Genomic DNA, 14434 nt, shown 5'->3' on the forward strand with positions numbered 1-14434 from the left:
CATGAGCTTTCAACCTCTTACCATCCCCAAACTGATGGACAAACTGAAAGAACCAATCAGACCCTAGAGCAATTCCGTCGTTGTTTATTGACTACCCTCTCCTCTACTTGGGTTCAAGCTCTTCCCTTAGCTGAATTTGCTTACAACAATTCTTGTCACTCAGCTACAGGCATTTCCCCTTTCTTTTTCCTGTACGCTCAACACCCCAGAATGATACCTATTGTACTAGAGCAGAAAGATACAGTCGTACCTGCGCTCGAAGAATATCATGCGCAAATCCAAGAAGTATGGGAAGCAGCCAAGGAAGAACTAGGCAAGGCCAAGATAGCCATGAAAACTCAGGCAGATAAACATAGATAAACAGAACCCATGTACACCATAGGAGAGAAAGTATGGTTATCCACCAGAAACCTTAGAATGGAGGGGTCTAGAAAATTCCTACCTAGATTCATAGGACCCTTTTTGATTGAAAAAATCATCACTCCTGTCACTTTGAAGTTACAGTTACCCCTTCATATGAAAATTCATCCAGTATTCCATTGTTCCTTGGTTAAAAAATACATACCCTTTGTCGTACCTGACGTACCACCCCCACCCTTACAAATCAATGGAGAAGAAGAATACGAAGTGCGCAAAATCTTAGATTCCCGAAGACATAGAGGCACCCTCCAATATCTCATAGACTGGGTAGGATACCCCCCTGAGGACAGGTCCTGGGAGCCTGCTGTTAACATCCATGCAGCTAGATTAATCAGACAATTCCATAGATTACACCCCTCTAAGCCTGGTCCCGGAAATAGGCCTTTGGGGAGGGGTACTGTTAGGAAGCCGAGACTTGGGCTGACTCGAAAGCCTTGACATGCGTGTTGTCCAGAAATCCCTTCAGTAATTACACACGATCCCTACCTGCTCAGTTCTATAATAGTGAAACTTTACAGACTTTCCCTGGCGCACGTAAAGAGACACGCTGGAACGTAGCCGTTGCTTGGCTTACTGTTCCGGTACCACGCCCCCTTCCTACTTCCTGATTCGGAGACGTGCGTTTGTCTCAGCGTGCGCTGATCCTTGTTGGCGTCTCGGCATTTTCTGTTCCTAGAATCCTGCTTTGGGAGCTCTTCTCTAGGCCCTGTCTTCTACCCTGGCCTTCCTACGTGCAGGACCCGCTGAACCGGTAATTCCTTCTGCTGTGCCGGTCGGGCTCTAGCACCTCCCCCTACAATCCCTCACGCATTTAGCGGGCGTTCTGCTCAGCCCGAGGTCGTTACTGAATATCCCAGGGCTTGTGAGCGGTATTTATCTCCTTCTTATTTCTCTTGCTTTGTTCCTGTTGAGAGAGAGCGCTCCGCCCTGTATAGCCCTCCCGGCCGGGTGTCTCTCCTCCTGGGTGTGTGACTGCTCCGCTCTCCTTGCCCCCTAAAGGGCCGGCCAGTGCACCTCACTCCTTCCCCCCCTTTTTCTTTTCCATTTTGAGTGCATGAGGTGTGTCAGTCCTTGTTTGAGTTCTGCCCTTCCTGGCCTGATATCCTGGTTCACAGGTCATATTTTATCTACAAAAAACTCAACTTCAAAGCCATCAGGGACTTCATTGGGGTAAGATTTCTTTGTAACATACTACGCATGTCAATGTTTTGAGTGATTACCTTTATATCTAGTTTGTTGTATAGTAGAGTACTTCCTGTTTTTTCCCTAGCCTGGACCACCACATGAAGTGCTCCTTCCTGTGTGCTGACCCAACGTATGAGGAGAGTGGTGGACACTTCTTGGGTTTTTTCCCTCATACTTTTAGGGGACAGTTGGCAGGAGTGTGTTCCCTATCACATTCTTGTTTCTGTGCCCTGGAGGTATTTGGGATTCCTCTTCGTTCCCGTGGAAAACTGGCTGAAATCTGCTAACAGGCTGTGCGCATTGTATTCTGCTAAAGTTCCCGGCAGACTAGGGTTGTATTGGACGCAAGGAAAGCCAATTCCAGCCCCATGGAAGGACAGAGGAGGCGCTACCAGTGCTATCAGTTACATGCAGTACATACACTTCAAAGGTTGTGGTGAGGGAGGGCTGGACAGGGACAGACTTCAGCCCTCCCCAAACGAGAACTGCCTGCCAAGTTTCATGAAGCTGCATTGTGTGCTGCAGAGAGAGGCAGGTTGCTGCACACGCTTAGAGAGGTGGGTGCGCTTTCTTCCCCTCACTTCCTTCCCCGGTGGCAAAAAAAATTCCCAACTGCAAGTGGTGGGCTGTGAGGGGGCTACTCGGGTGAGGTGGAGGCGGGCGGGGGCGGATGGGCATATATGTCTGTGCATGGAGACTGGTGGGCAGCAGTGCGAGGGGGACATTAAGTGCATGTAGAAGTACAGCTGCCGGGTGGGAGGGTCTGAGGCGTGTGTGTCTGTGAGGGGGAGCACAGTTTTCAAGCAGCCGCCGCCACACTACTGGGGCACATAGTGATTGCAAGTTGGGAAAGTGCCCGAAGGCAGGAAAACGACGTTGGTACCGCAACCTATGTGTTGGAACGTTTTAAACACGGGGTGGGTGAGTGTCCACGGGCTCAATGTCAAATAATGATGTACAAAACAATTCTCCATTGTGTGGTACAATATAACTAAGTCTTGCCACTTGCACCTCCGTATGCACAATAAATTGCAAAAGTAAGAGAGCTAAAAGTAAAAAAAAAACAAGTAGATGCTAAAGTGAAAGCGTTTCCCTTGCGGGAGCGAGCAGCGCCAGGAGCTATAATTGCTAACACATGGCGCCAAAGCTCGCTCCCGCAAGGGAATCGCCAAACGAGCCCGCGTTGCCATTGATAGCAATGCAACGCGTGAACGTTTTCGCCTGCCAAGCTGTGTCGATTACAAAAGGTCTTGCATAGGCGAGACATAAAAGGAAAATCCTACTTACCAGTATGCATCTGTTCTTGGCATGTAGAGCTGCAGAGTAGTATACTTAGCATTAGATCGCTGTTGGACAGGCCCCACAAAGGGCTCGCTCCCTCCCCGCATGACAGGGCCCAGACACCGGCTCTCCGGGGGCTACCCGCAGAAGCAACCCGCCCCCTCCGGGACGCCTGTTCCCGGATATCTCTGTGTCACGGGCCCGGGCCCCCGTCAGCCCCATTGCCCGGCCCAGCCGCCATCTTGGACACTGCACCACGCGGGCGCGTGGCCTCAGCTCGACCCCAACCCTGGGCCTGGCCAGGCCCCGCCATCCCGGCACCACCCTCCACCCAGGAGGTGAACGGACCACTTGGCAGGCTAATGGGAGAAAGAAGTATCGATGGCTCTCCCCCGCCAGGTGCCGATCGCCCCCAGCCTCCCCGGGTGCTGGCTCCACCCCCCTGCTGGGTGTCTGGACTCCCTCATCCCGGACCTCCCGACCTCCCAGTGCGAGGGTCCGGACATCAAAGGGCGCCAGACCTATAACTGAGGCAGCCCCAGAGCAGGAAGGCAGTTGTATCCTGGAGTCGAGAGACACCGAGAAGAACTCATCCTTGACAGACTGCTGGCGCTGCCGCAGCCCTGCCTTGTGAACTATCGTCCTGCCTGCTGGCGCTGCCGCGGCCTTCTGCAACCTTCATCCTCGTGGGACCTGCTGGCGCTGCCGCGGCCCGTTGTAACTTCCATCCTCGTGGGACCTGCTGGTGCTGCCGCGGCCCGTTGTAACTTCCATCCTCGTGGGGACCTGCTGGCGCTGCCGCGGCCCGTTGCCACCTACGATCTCTTCGGGACCTGCTGGCGCTGCCGCGGTCCGACCCGTCCGACCACCGAGCTCGAGGATTGTGAACTACCGCCGTTTCACCTCAGTACCCGTAGGTACCAAGACTGTCCCGCTACCCCCTTTCCCTACCAGAGACTAGAATTGAGAGGATCATCGTGTCCTGATCTCCTTGTATCGTACTACCTTACTTCAAGAGCTGCCTATAAAAGGTGTTAATCTGATCTTCGTGTGGTGTCTATCTGTGGGGGGGAAGTTACTTGTCTGTACGGTCGCTGGAGACGGCCCTCACCGGAGGCCTCTCCCCTTGTGCTCGGCCGACCCTCCAGGTCCCCGTCTAACAATCGCCATCTGGTGTTGGGCTCGGATGATTGCATGTTGTTGTCTTCTTGGAAGAAGTCTTTGTAGTCACGAGATAGGTGACTCCTCCTTTGGACAATAGTGCGCATGGGCATCGGCTCCATCCTTAGATTGTTTTTCGCCATGATGGGAAATGATGGAGTTAGTAGAAGTAAAGAAAAGATGTCCATGCGTGTGCATCTAAGTAAGATAAACTGGAACAGATACAGGTCCCGGGGAGGCGGGAGGGCGTGCACTACTCTGCAGCTCTACATGCCAAGAACAGATGCTTACTGGTAAGTAGCATTTTCCGTTCGAGGCATATGAGCTGCAGATAGTACGCTTAGCATCGATTGTGCAGCAGTGTCTCCCCTAGCAGTGGTCACCTGTATCTGTTGCAGTTGTTTGAAAAAGAGTTTTAAGGACAGCTTGGCCTACTGCAGCTTGCTGCTTGGCTTGCACATCAACACAGTAGTGTTTAGTGAAGGTGTGTGTTGTAGACCATGTTGCTGCTTTGCATACGTCCTCTAGGGGGATGTTTCCTATGAAAGCCATAGAGGCTCCTAGTTTGCGTGTTGAGTGCGCTCTAGGAGGAACTGCTAATGTAAGTTTTGCTTTTTGATAGCATATTTGTATACATTTTACAATCCACCTTGCAATTCCACCTTTAGAGATGGGGTTGCCTTTGTGTGGTGGAGAGAAAGACACAAACAGTTGTTTTGTTTTTCTAAAAGACTTAGTTCTATCTATATAGTAGAGAAGAGCTCTTTTAACATCTAATGTGTGTAGAGCCCTTTCTGCCACAGAGTCTGGGTTTTGGGAAAACACAGGTAACTCGACAGATTGGTTTAAATGAAAAGGAGTTATGACTTTTGGAAGGAATTTTGGATTAGCTCGTAAGACCACTTTGTTACAATGTAGTTGTAAAAAGGGTTCTTGTATTGTAAATGCTTGTATCTCACTTACTCTTCTAAGGGAGGTAATAGCAATAAGGAAAGCTGTTTTCCATGTAAGGAATTGTAGTTCACATTTATGTAAAGGCTCGAAAGGGGGTCCCATGAGTCTTGTAAGAACAACATTTAGGTTCCATACTGAAGAAGGTGGCAACCTGGGAGGAATGATTCTCTTTAATCCTTCCATAAATGCTTTAATTGCAGGCACTCTGAAAAGAGACAAATGTTGTCTATTTTGTAAATATGCTGCAATTGCTGCAAGATGTAAGCGTATGGATGAATATGCTAAGTTACACCTTTGTAAATGTAAAAGGTAACAAATGATATTCTGGATGGAAGCATCCAGGGGATCAATTTGGTTATTGTTGCAGTAAATGGCAAACCTCTTCCATTTAGCGGCATAGCAAGCTCTGGTAGTAGGTCCCCTGGCCTCTTTAATAATGTTCATACAGTCTGGTGGTAGGTTAAGATAACCGAACTCTAAGACTTCAGGAGCCAGATCGCCAAATTCAGTTGATTTGGGTCTGGATGTCTGATGTCTCCATGGTTCTGTGTTAGCAGGGATGGAGCCAGTTGTAGCTTTTGGTGTGGAACTAGAGACAGTTCTAGTAGTGTGGTGAACCACGGTTGGCGTGCTCATGTGGGAGCTACTAGGATTAGTTTGAGAGACTGTTGTCTGAGCTTGCGTACTACTAGTGGTATTGGCAGAAAAGCGTACGCAAATCTTCCTGACCAGTTTATCCATATTGCATTGCCCTTGGACTGCAGGTGTGGAAACCTGGCGGCGAAGGTTGGGCATTTTGTGTTTTCTTGTATAGCGAACAGATCTATGTCTGGATGACCCCACTTGCGAAATAATGGTTGAAGAACCTGTGGATGTAGTTCCCGTTCATGAATTTGTTGTGTCTGCCGACTCAACAGATCTGCTATCTGATTGTGAACCCCTGGAAGGTGCTCTGCCAACAGATATATGTTTTGTGGAATGGCCCATCTCCAAATGTCTTGTGCAAGATGGAACAGTGGTAGAGAGTGTGTCCCTCCTTGTTTTTGTATATAATACATGGCTGTCATGTTGTCCGTCCGGATCAAGACAGCTTTGCTCTGTACTTGTACTTGGAATGTTTTGAGTGCTAAGAATATTGCTAGCAGCTCTAGATGGTTGATATGGAACAATTTTTGTTGACTGTTCCATTGTCCTTGAGTTGTGTGATGTATGAGATAGGCTCCCCATCCTGTGAGGGATGCCTCTGTTGTGAGCACTAGTTGTGGAACAGGTTCGAGGAACGGCCGCCCTTTTGTCAAGTTTTTGGTGTTCCACCACTGCAGAGAGAGATGTGTGCGGCTGTGTACCAACATCAGGTCTGTTAGTTGACCTTGAGCCTGGTTCCACTGTTCTGCTAGGCATTCCTGTAACGGACGCATTTGCAGTCTTGCAAATGGCACTATGAAGATGCAAGATGCCATCATGCCTATTAGTCTCATGAACACTCTGGCTTGCAGAGAGTGTTGCTGTTGAAAGACTGTGACTAAGGCTTGAATGCTCCGTATCCTTGCTGGACTGGGATACGCTAGAGCTGTAGACACGTTTACCGTATTTTCAGGCATATAAGACGACTTTTTAACCCCTTCAAATGTTCTCGAAAGTCAGGGGTCATCTTATACGCCGGGAACCAAATTTTTAGGAGTGGAAGCAACGCTCCACCGACTTTGAATTTGGAGCAAAAATCAAGTAGAACCAAGTCAGCACCCACGAGCCCTCCAATATGGCCTCTGGGCTCTTGCTTCACACTCCTTGTGCCGTAGCAGATTGTGGCACTCTGTTCGGGGCCCTGCTACTGATCCCCCTTATATTTGTGCTTACAGTACCGTATGTGAGTCATACTACAATCCCCTCTAGCTGTACTTTATTTACCATAAGCAATGTTATATAGCGCGGACTTTACCCTAAGGTGTCAGAGCGCTTCACAATAGGACCAGTAATGATACACGAGGAGAAAATTACAACAGAACAAATTACAAAATGAATATGCTACTTACCAGTATGCATCTGTTCTTGGCATGTAGGGCTGCTAACATTCATATCTATTGCATAGATCGCCGCCTAGTGTTGGGTCCGGATGATTGCACATTGTTGTCCTGGAAGAGTCTTCGAAGTATCACGAGATAGGTGGCTCCTCCCCTGAACTACAATGCGCATGGGCAGTCTAGAGACACAGCGGGCGGACACATGCGCTGATCTGGCGTCTCTCTCTGCGCTGATCTGGCGTCTCTCTAATCTCTCTCTCCCTGCTACTGATCCCCCTTATACCCTATTTGTGTTTACCGGTATGTGAGTCATACTACAATCCCCTCTAGCTGTACGGTACGGTACTTTATTTACCGTATGCGATTTTATATAGCGCGGACTTTACCCGAAGGTGTCAGAGCGCTTCACAATAGGACTACGGTAGTAATGATACATGAGGAGATAATTACAACAGAACAAATTACAAAAGCAAACCTTTCGTTAAGGCACATGAATCAAAAATGACATAGTGCACAGGCTCTTACTGTCCTGTAGTGCTGTAGTGCAGTAGTGCCGTAGTGCCGATGGGAGCAGGATCTCACGGGGCATTTCGGTATTTTCTAACTGCGTGTTCAGTCTAGAGCTACAGCCGGCACATGCGCTGATCTGGCGTCTCTCGCTCCTTCCGATGTGGCCATAAATCTCACGTTCATCGGAAGGAGAGGAGCGTCAGTACCGTACGTCATCTCCTCAGTTCATGGGCATTGAAAGGGGACTGTAGAAAGTTCCCGCCGGCAATTCTCAAAATGGCTATGCAAGACTGCGCTGGACTGCGTTGGAAGTGGGGGTAGTCTTATATGGCGAGTATAGCACAAAACCTACATTTTATCTAGAAAAGTAGGGGGTCGTCTTATACGCCGGGTCGTCTTATACGCCGGAAAATACAGTATTGTAGCCCCTAGATACTGAAGTATATGAGAGGGTTGCAGATGCGACTTGGTGTAGTTGATTGTGAACCCTAAGTCGTGCAATGTTTGAATTGTCTGATGTGTGTGTTGAACACACTGGTTGAATGATTTTGCTTTTATGAGCCAGTCGTCCAGATAAGGGAAGACATGTATTTGTTGTCTTCTGAGATGTGCTGCTACTACTGCTAGGCACTTTGTGCCAGATGTAGGTAATCCCAGATTACCGATTCTTAAATACTGAATCATACCGATTCGGTATTTAAGAACTGGCAATCGGGATTTAGGTAATTTTACCGATTTCATTACCGAATCGGTATGATTCGGTAATTACCGAACGGGTAAATACCGATTCGGTAATTGGGGGAAACATTGAAGGGTGGCAGGGTGTCACATGGACACCCTGTTGCACCCCTCAATTGTGCATGAGTGCACATGTTGCAGACATACATGCCCTTAAGGCATGTATGTCTGCAACATGGCACTGTTTAAAAAGCAAAAAAAATGCTTTTTAAAGGGTTTTCATTATTTACCACCAATTTCTAGTTGGTGGTAAATAACGAATTCTTAGACCCCTGTAGTACTGATTGCAGTGCTACCTTCATGTCAAAATACAGAATCGGTAATTTTACAGATGCGGTATTTTACAGAATCGGTAAAATTACAGAATCTGTATTTTAACATGCCCCTACATCTCCATCTTCAAATACCGGTCGGTAACGGCCGAAATCGGCCGTTACCGACCGGTATTTGCCTTCCTACATCTGGCCCCTAGTGAATACTTGTGGTGCCGTTGTCACTCCGAATGGAAGGACCTTGAACTGATTATGTTGTCCTTCCAGTACAAACCTTAGATACTTCCTGTGAGCAGGATGTATAGGAATGTGGAAATAGACGTCCTTTAGGTCTAGTGTTTTGAGGAAATCGCCCTGTTGCAGCAGTGGAAGCACTTGTTGCAAAGTGATCATATGAAAATGATCTGATTGAATGTAATGGTTGAGGGGCCTGAGGTCGAGAATTGGTCTTAGTGTCCCGTCCTTCTTGGGAATTAGAAAGTACAGCGAGTAAACTCCCGTTCCTTGTTCTTGTAAAGGAACTAATTGTATTGCGTCCTTTTGTAGAAGTGACAGAACTTCTTGTTTGAGCAGAGTAAGGTGTTCTGCAGACATTGGACGCTGTCTGGGTGGTATGTGTGGAGGGGCTGCTGTAAGTTCTAGGCAGTAGCCATACTGGATAATCTGTCTTACCCACTTGTCTGATGTGATGGAGTTCCAGACAGGCAGGAATTGCGTTAATCTGCCCCCCACAGGAGTGGAATGCTGTTGGGAGAGCAGAGGAAAGTCACTGTTTTGAGGCGGAAGAGGTTTGATTACTGTTGTTACCACAACCTCTTCCTTTGTTGTTATTTCCTCTATATCCTCCTATAAAGTATCCCTTGTTAGAGGATGTTTGTGTGTTAGATTTGAAGGATGTTGTATTATCTGCACCTTTTTGTTTGGAGCCCCCTCTATAAAAGGAGCGACGACAGGAACCTCTAGTTTGTGTGGACTGTAGAGTCCCCATAGATTTGGCGGTGTCTGTATCCTTCTTCCTTTTTTCAAGGGCGGTGTCTCCTTCAGGTCCAAACAATTGGTTTTGATTAAATGGTTGGTTTAAAATGGTAGTTTGGACTTCCTGTTTAAACCCTGAAATGCGTAGCCACGCATGTCTTCTAAGTATGACACTGGTATTTACAGCTCTAGATGCAGTATCTGCTACATCTAGTGCGCACTTGATTGAGGGATTTGAGATAAGCTTGCCTTCCTGTATAAGATCATTTGCCTGTGTCCTATATTGGTCAGGTAGATGTTCTAGCAGTTTCTCTAACTGGTCATAATGAGCCCTGTAATACCGGGAAAGTAGGGCTTGTGTATTAGCTATACGCCATATGTTGGTAGCTTGCGCAGCTATTCTTTTGCCCGAGACATCTATGACCTTGGATTCTTTGTCAGGTGGGGGTACTTCACCTGAAGTTTGTGAGTTTGCTCTCTTCCTAGCATTTGATACAACTAATGAATCTAATGGTAGTTGTCCCTTAATGTAGGTAGGATCTGTAGGTGCAGGCCTATATTTTCTCTCAATTCTAGGGTTTAAAATCCTAGTACGTACAGGTTCTTTAAAAACTTCTGTAGCATGTTTGATGACCCCTTTAAGCGATTGTTCAAATGTGTCGAACAGACAATCCTGCTCTGCCTCATCAGAATGCAAAGTGACCTCATGGTACATGGCAGCTCTGTTCAATAGGTGCCCAAAGCCAATGTTATCTTCTGGGGAAGAAGGTTTTGATGGGTATGACTGTGGGTCAGAAATGTCCGGTATATCCTGTGGGTTTGGGTACTCCTAGTCTGTATCATGTGTAGGGTCTGGGAAAGGCTCATCTGTGTCTATCCCTCCTCCTAAACTATACTCGTCAACAGTTTCAGGTGAGTGTGGAGGTAACAGAGGAGAATGAGAAGGAGACATTTGTGATGAAATGTTAAGAGGAGCAGGAGATAAAGGAGAAGGAAGTATTGGTGAAGGGTGCATAGGGGATGTGGCAGAGTCCTTCTTCTTGGCAGGAACCATAGGTGTGGGTGTGTCATCTGCCTTCCTCTTCTTGTGTGGTGTAGTAGACACGTGAGCTGTCTTTGGGTCAATATAGATCTTCTTTTGGAGAGGATCTGGCTGGAAGAGTTCTTCTCCTTGAGAAACCTCTGTCTGCGTCGATTTTTTCGGTACCGGACGAGGTTTCTGCTTGTCTTTAGCCTTAAGAGTGGTTACAGTGTCCTTTGGCGTAATTTTCGGCACCGAAGGTGTTGTTTTCGGTGTCGTAGGCTGTTTCGAGGGCTTTGACGCGTCGGAATCAGGCCTTGTCCGTTTCGGCATAGAAGACGGTGTCTTTGGAGTGGAAACTGGTCTCGTCGGCTTCGAGGAGTCGGACGCTGGCTTTGTACCCTTGTCTTTCGAAGTCGACGGTTTCGGAGCCGAGACTTCTTTTGGTTTCGGTGCCGAGGGAGCTGGTGGGATCAGCACGTGCGGCTTGCTCGGAACCGAGCTACCGGAAGGCTTAGTTATTTTCTTCGGAGTCGGGCTCGATGGCGGGGCTGTCGAAATGGATTTTCAGTCGCGACTGGGCCCGGGAGGCGGAGTGTTGACCTTTGCCTTCAATCTGGGTGCTGTGTGTGGTGCAGGGGCAGTAGTACTCACGCGCTGACCCGATGGTATGGAGTTATCTGGGTCGTCTGCCTCTGATACGATCTGGAGATCATCGGAATCTTCCGCTCGTTCCCGAAGAACCTCCTCGTCGAAGATATCCACCTGTTCCGGAGCTGATCTCTGCATGTCGTGTCGACGGGCCCTCCGATCTCGGATGGTTTTCTTGGATCGAAAGGACGCGCAGGCTGTACAGCTGGATTCGTCGTGTTCTGGTGATAAGCACAGGTAACAGACCTCGTGGTGGCCACTGTGTGGAAACTTTGCTCCACACCCGGGGCATTTCTTGAATGGCGTCCTTTCCATGTGGTGTAGGCCTCACGGCGTGGATAGGCCCAACAGCCCGCGTCGACGACCGGAATCGAGCTGATGGAGTCGAAACGATGTTAGTCAATATCGAACGTAGTTTGGAGAGTTTTGGGAAGTTTTTTTGCGCTTTAAAGTGCTTGAAAAGTATATTTCTAGCCGAAGCGGAAAACTTTCATCCGAAACCAAGGGCGGAAAAAAACAATCTAAGGATGGAGCCGATGCCCATGCGCACTATTGTCCAAGGGAGAAGTCACCTATCTCGTGACTACAAAGACTTCTTCCAAGAAGACAACAACATGAAATCATCCGAGCCCAACACCAGGTGGCGATCTAATGCTAAGTGTACTATCTGCAGCTCATATGCCTCGAACATACGTCAGTCAGTCAGTCAAGTACACTTTATTCGATTATTAAAATCATAAAAAGTATAAAATTCAATGTACATACATTCCAGATGCAAGATAACACATAAATAAAACAAGTTAGCTGCAGGAATTAAGAGGTACAGTTAATATTAAAAATTTCATTTCAATTCGAGGAGTGTGAACAGTACAAATGTTAATAAATTCATGTTCTTGTTAAACGAGATTTCGTTCTTATCGCAGCTACCAGGAAACTAGCAACACTAAATATAACGTAAGTGCTACCTAGAAGCTGAAGGAAAATTACAGCAGGCCTTACATGAGTAAAGCCTTCCTTCTTTAAAATAGGTAACAAGAATTTAGCCCTTTCCCCAGTAAAAAACCTGCAGGACATAGTAAAGTGCATTGTGTTTTGAACAGATCTATCGTCGCATTTACAAAATGGGGCTGCCTCCGGTTTCGCCCATTTAGGGAAGCTACCCAACTGGAAGTGAATTAAGTTAAAACGGAACTTAGTCAGCAAGAACCTGTGAAATGGTTTAGTGACAATGGCAAGATATGGTTCAATTGAGGGGGAATATAGAAGCAAATATTGACTTCTGACGGTTGGCTTCATCAGTTCCCTTTCCTCTCGTGCAGTCTAGCCCCCTCCATGTAATGTTTTTTGATCATGCCAATGTCATCCCTCCTGATACAAGAGGGTGAGTAAAAAAGTTCCGGGCGACCCATCTCAGCTAAGGATCTTTTTATGTACTCCAACCAGGGCACCCTATTGGAATGATCTAAGGACATGACGTCAGCCATAATAGAGTGGTTCAGGGATAGTTCGCTGTTCAGCCAAGTCTTTAGCCAAAAGATTATTGGGGCTAGCCGTATCTTGTCGGAAACAAAATCCAACCCCAGCTCCACATGTGTTGAGAAGGTTGGGGTAGACTGTGGGACCAACAACAGTGATCTCAAAAACCTATTTTCCACCTTCTGGATGGTGTCGTCTTTTATGTAACCCCATAAAGGGGAACCATATGTTGCAATTGCAACGCATTTGGTGTTATAGATCTTTAGCATTGCCTGCATCGGCCTGGCCCCTAGCCTTTTAGAGAACCCCATAAGTGAAGCAGTTGATCTTGCAACTGCTAGGCCTCTTGCTCTGACCTGTGGTCTCCATGTTCCTCTCTCATCAAAGAGTACTCCTAAGTAGGGGAAAATGGCCAACCTCGAAACCACCTCCTCTTTGCATTTAAAAATCATCCTTTTTCCCTTTCTACAGTGGAGGCCTACTACCATGGTGTGGGATTTATTGGCATTAATCCTTAAATCAAGTTGATCCATAAAGGCCCCAAAGGCGTCCAACAGCCGTTGCAGACCGACACCAGTACGGGCTATAAGTACTGCGTCGTCCGCGTATAAGAGGGCAGGTATTTTAGCCTCACCTATACGTGGAAGATCACCCTGTACCGCCTCCAGATAGCTGCTTAGGCCATTAATATACAGTGTAAAGAGGAGGGGGGCCAGGATACAACCCTGGCACACCCCCCGCATGGACTTAAAAGAGGTCGTGCATCTACCCTCATTAGTGACTCTGATTTTAGCAAACAATTCCTGGTGTAGTGATGCCATGAAGTTTACTAGGGCCCCGTCAATACCCATCTTCAGGAGAATATCCCATAATTTGGTTCTATTTACCAGGTTGAAGGCCGAGGAGAGGTTCATAAAGGCCAAAAATAAAGACCCCCTCCTTGGCTACAGTGTATTTAGCAAGTAGAAGATGTAAATTTGAACACTGCTCGACCGTGCCTCTCTTCTCCCTAAACCCATATTGGGCATTGGCTATGCCCCCGCTACTTTCCACACTATCCCTTAGTTTCGTCAGAAGGACTCTGCCGAGAATTTTAATGGCAGCATCTAAGAGGGATATGGGTCTGTAACAACCAGGGTCCTCCCTCTGGCCCTTTTTGAAAATGGGTACTATGACTGAGGTGGCCCAGGAGATGGGGATAACATTTCCATTAGCCGCTGTAAAAACTTTGGAAAGCACTCCTGCCCATAGTTTCGGGGAGTGCCGGTAAAAATCTGCGGGCACCCCATCTGGACCTGGGGCTTTGTTTTTTGAGGTTTCCAAAATAGCTGTCTCGACCTCGTCAGTAGTAAAGACTAGTGGGACATACTCAAGGGTTAAAGCTTGGGGGCCCTGCATCCCGGGTGATGGGTCTCCATACACTGTTTTAAAATGGGCAAGCCACCTGTCGTCGGGGATGACAATCCATAGGAGTGTTCTCCTGACCAGAAAACAGGGGCTGATTTATCACTTTCCAGAATAGACTACTATCCCACATAACGTCGACTGAGAGTAGCTTCTCCCAAGCCTCTTGCTTTAAGGCTTCCTTGCGCTCTCTAATAGCCTGCTTATATTCCCTCCTTAGGATAGATACAGCCTCCCTATCGCTCAGTCTACAGTTTAAGGCTGCTAGGAGTGCACTATGTGATTTAGAGCATTTGGTGTCAAACCAGCGATGTTGTTTATTACCACTCTTCCTTGACCTGACGGTCAGCTGGTTTGATATCTGT

At 47.6% G+C, this 14434-nt stretch overlaps 1 protein-coding gene across 1 annotated transcript in view; it reads right to left on the minus strand.

Moving 5' to 3' along the window:
• The window catches only part of TRMO (tRNA methyltransferase O), a 221092-nt gene that overhangs the window by 43567 nt on the left and 163091 nt on the right, over nucleotides 1–14434 (minus strand). The gene's annotated exons all lie outside the window — the stretch shown is intronic.

The sequence above is a fragment of the Lissotriton helveticus genome, chromosome 2_1 (genome assembly GCF_964261635.1).
Source record: "Lissotriton helveticus chromosome 2_1, aLisHel1.1, whole genome shotgun sequence".
NCBI lineage: Eukaryota > Metazoa > Chordata > Amphibia > Caudata > Salamandridae > Lissotriton > Lissotriton helveticus.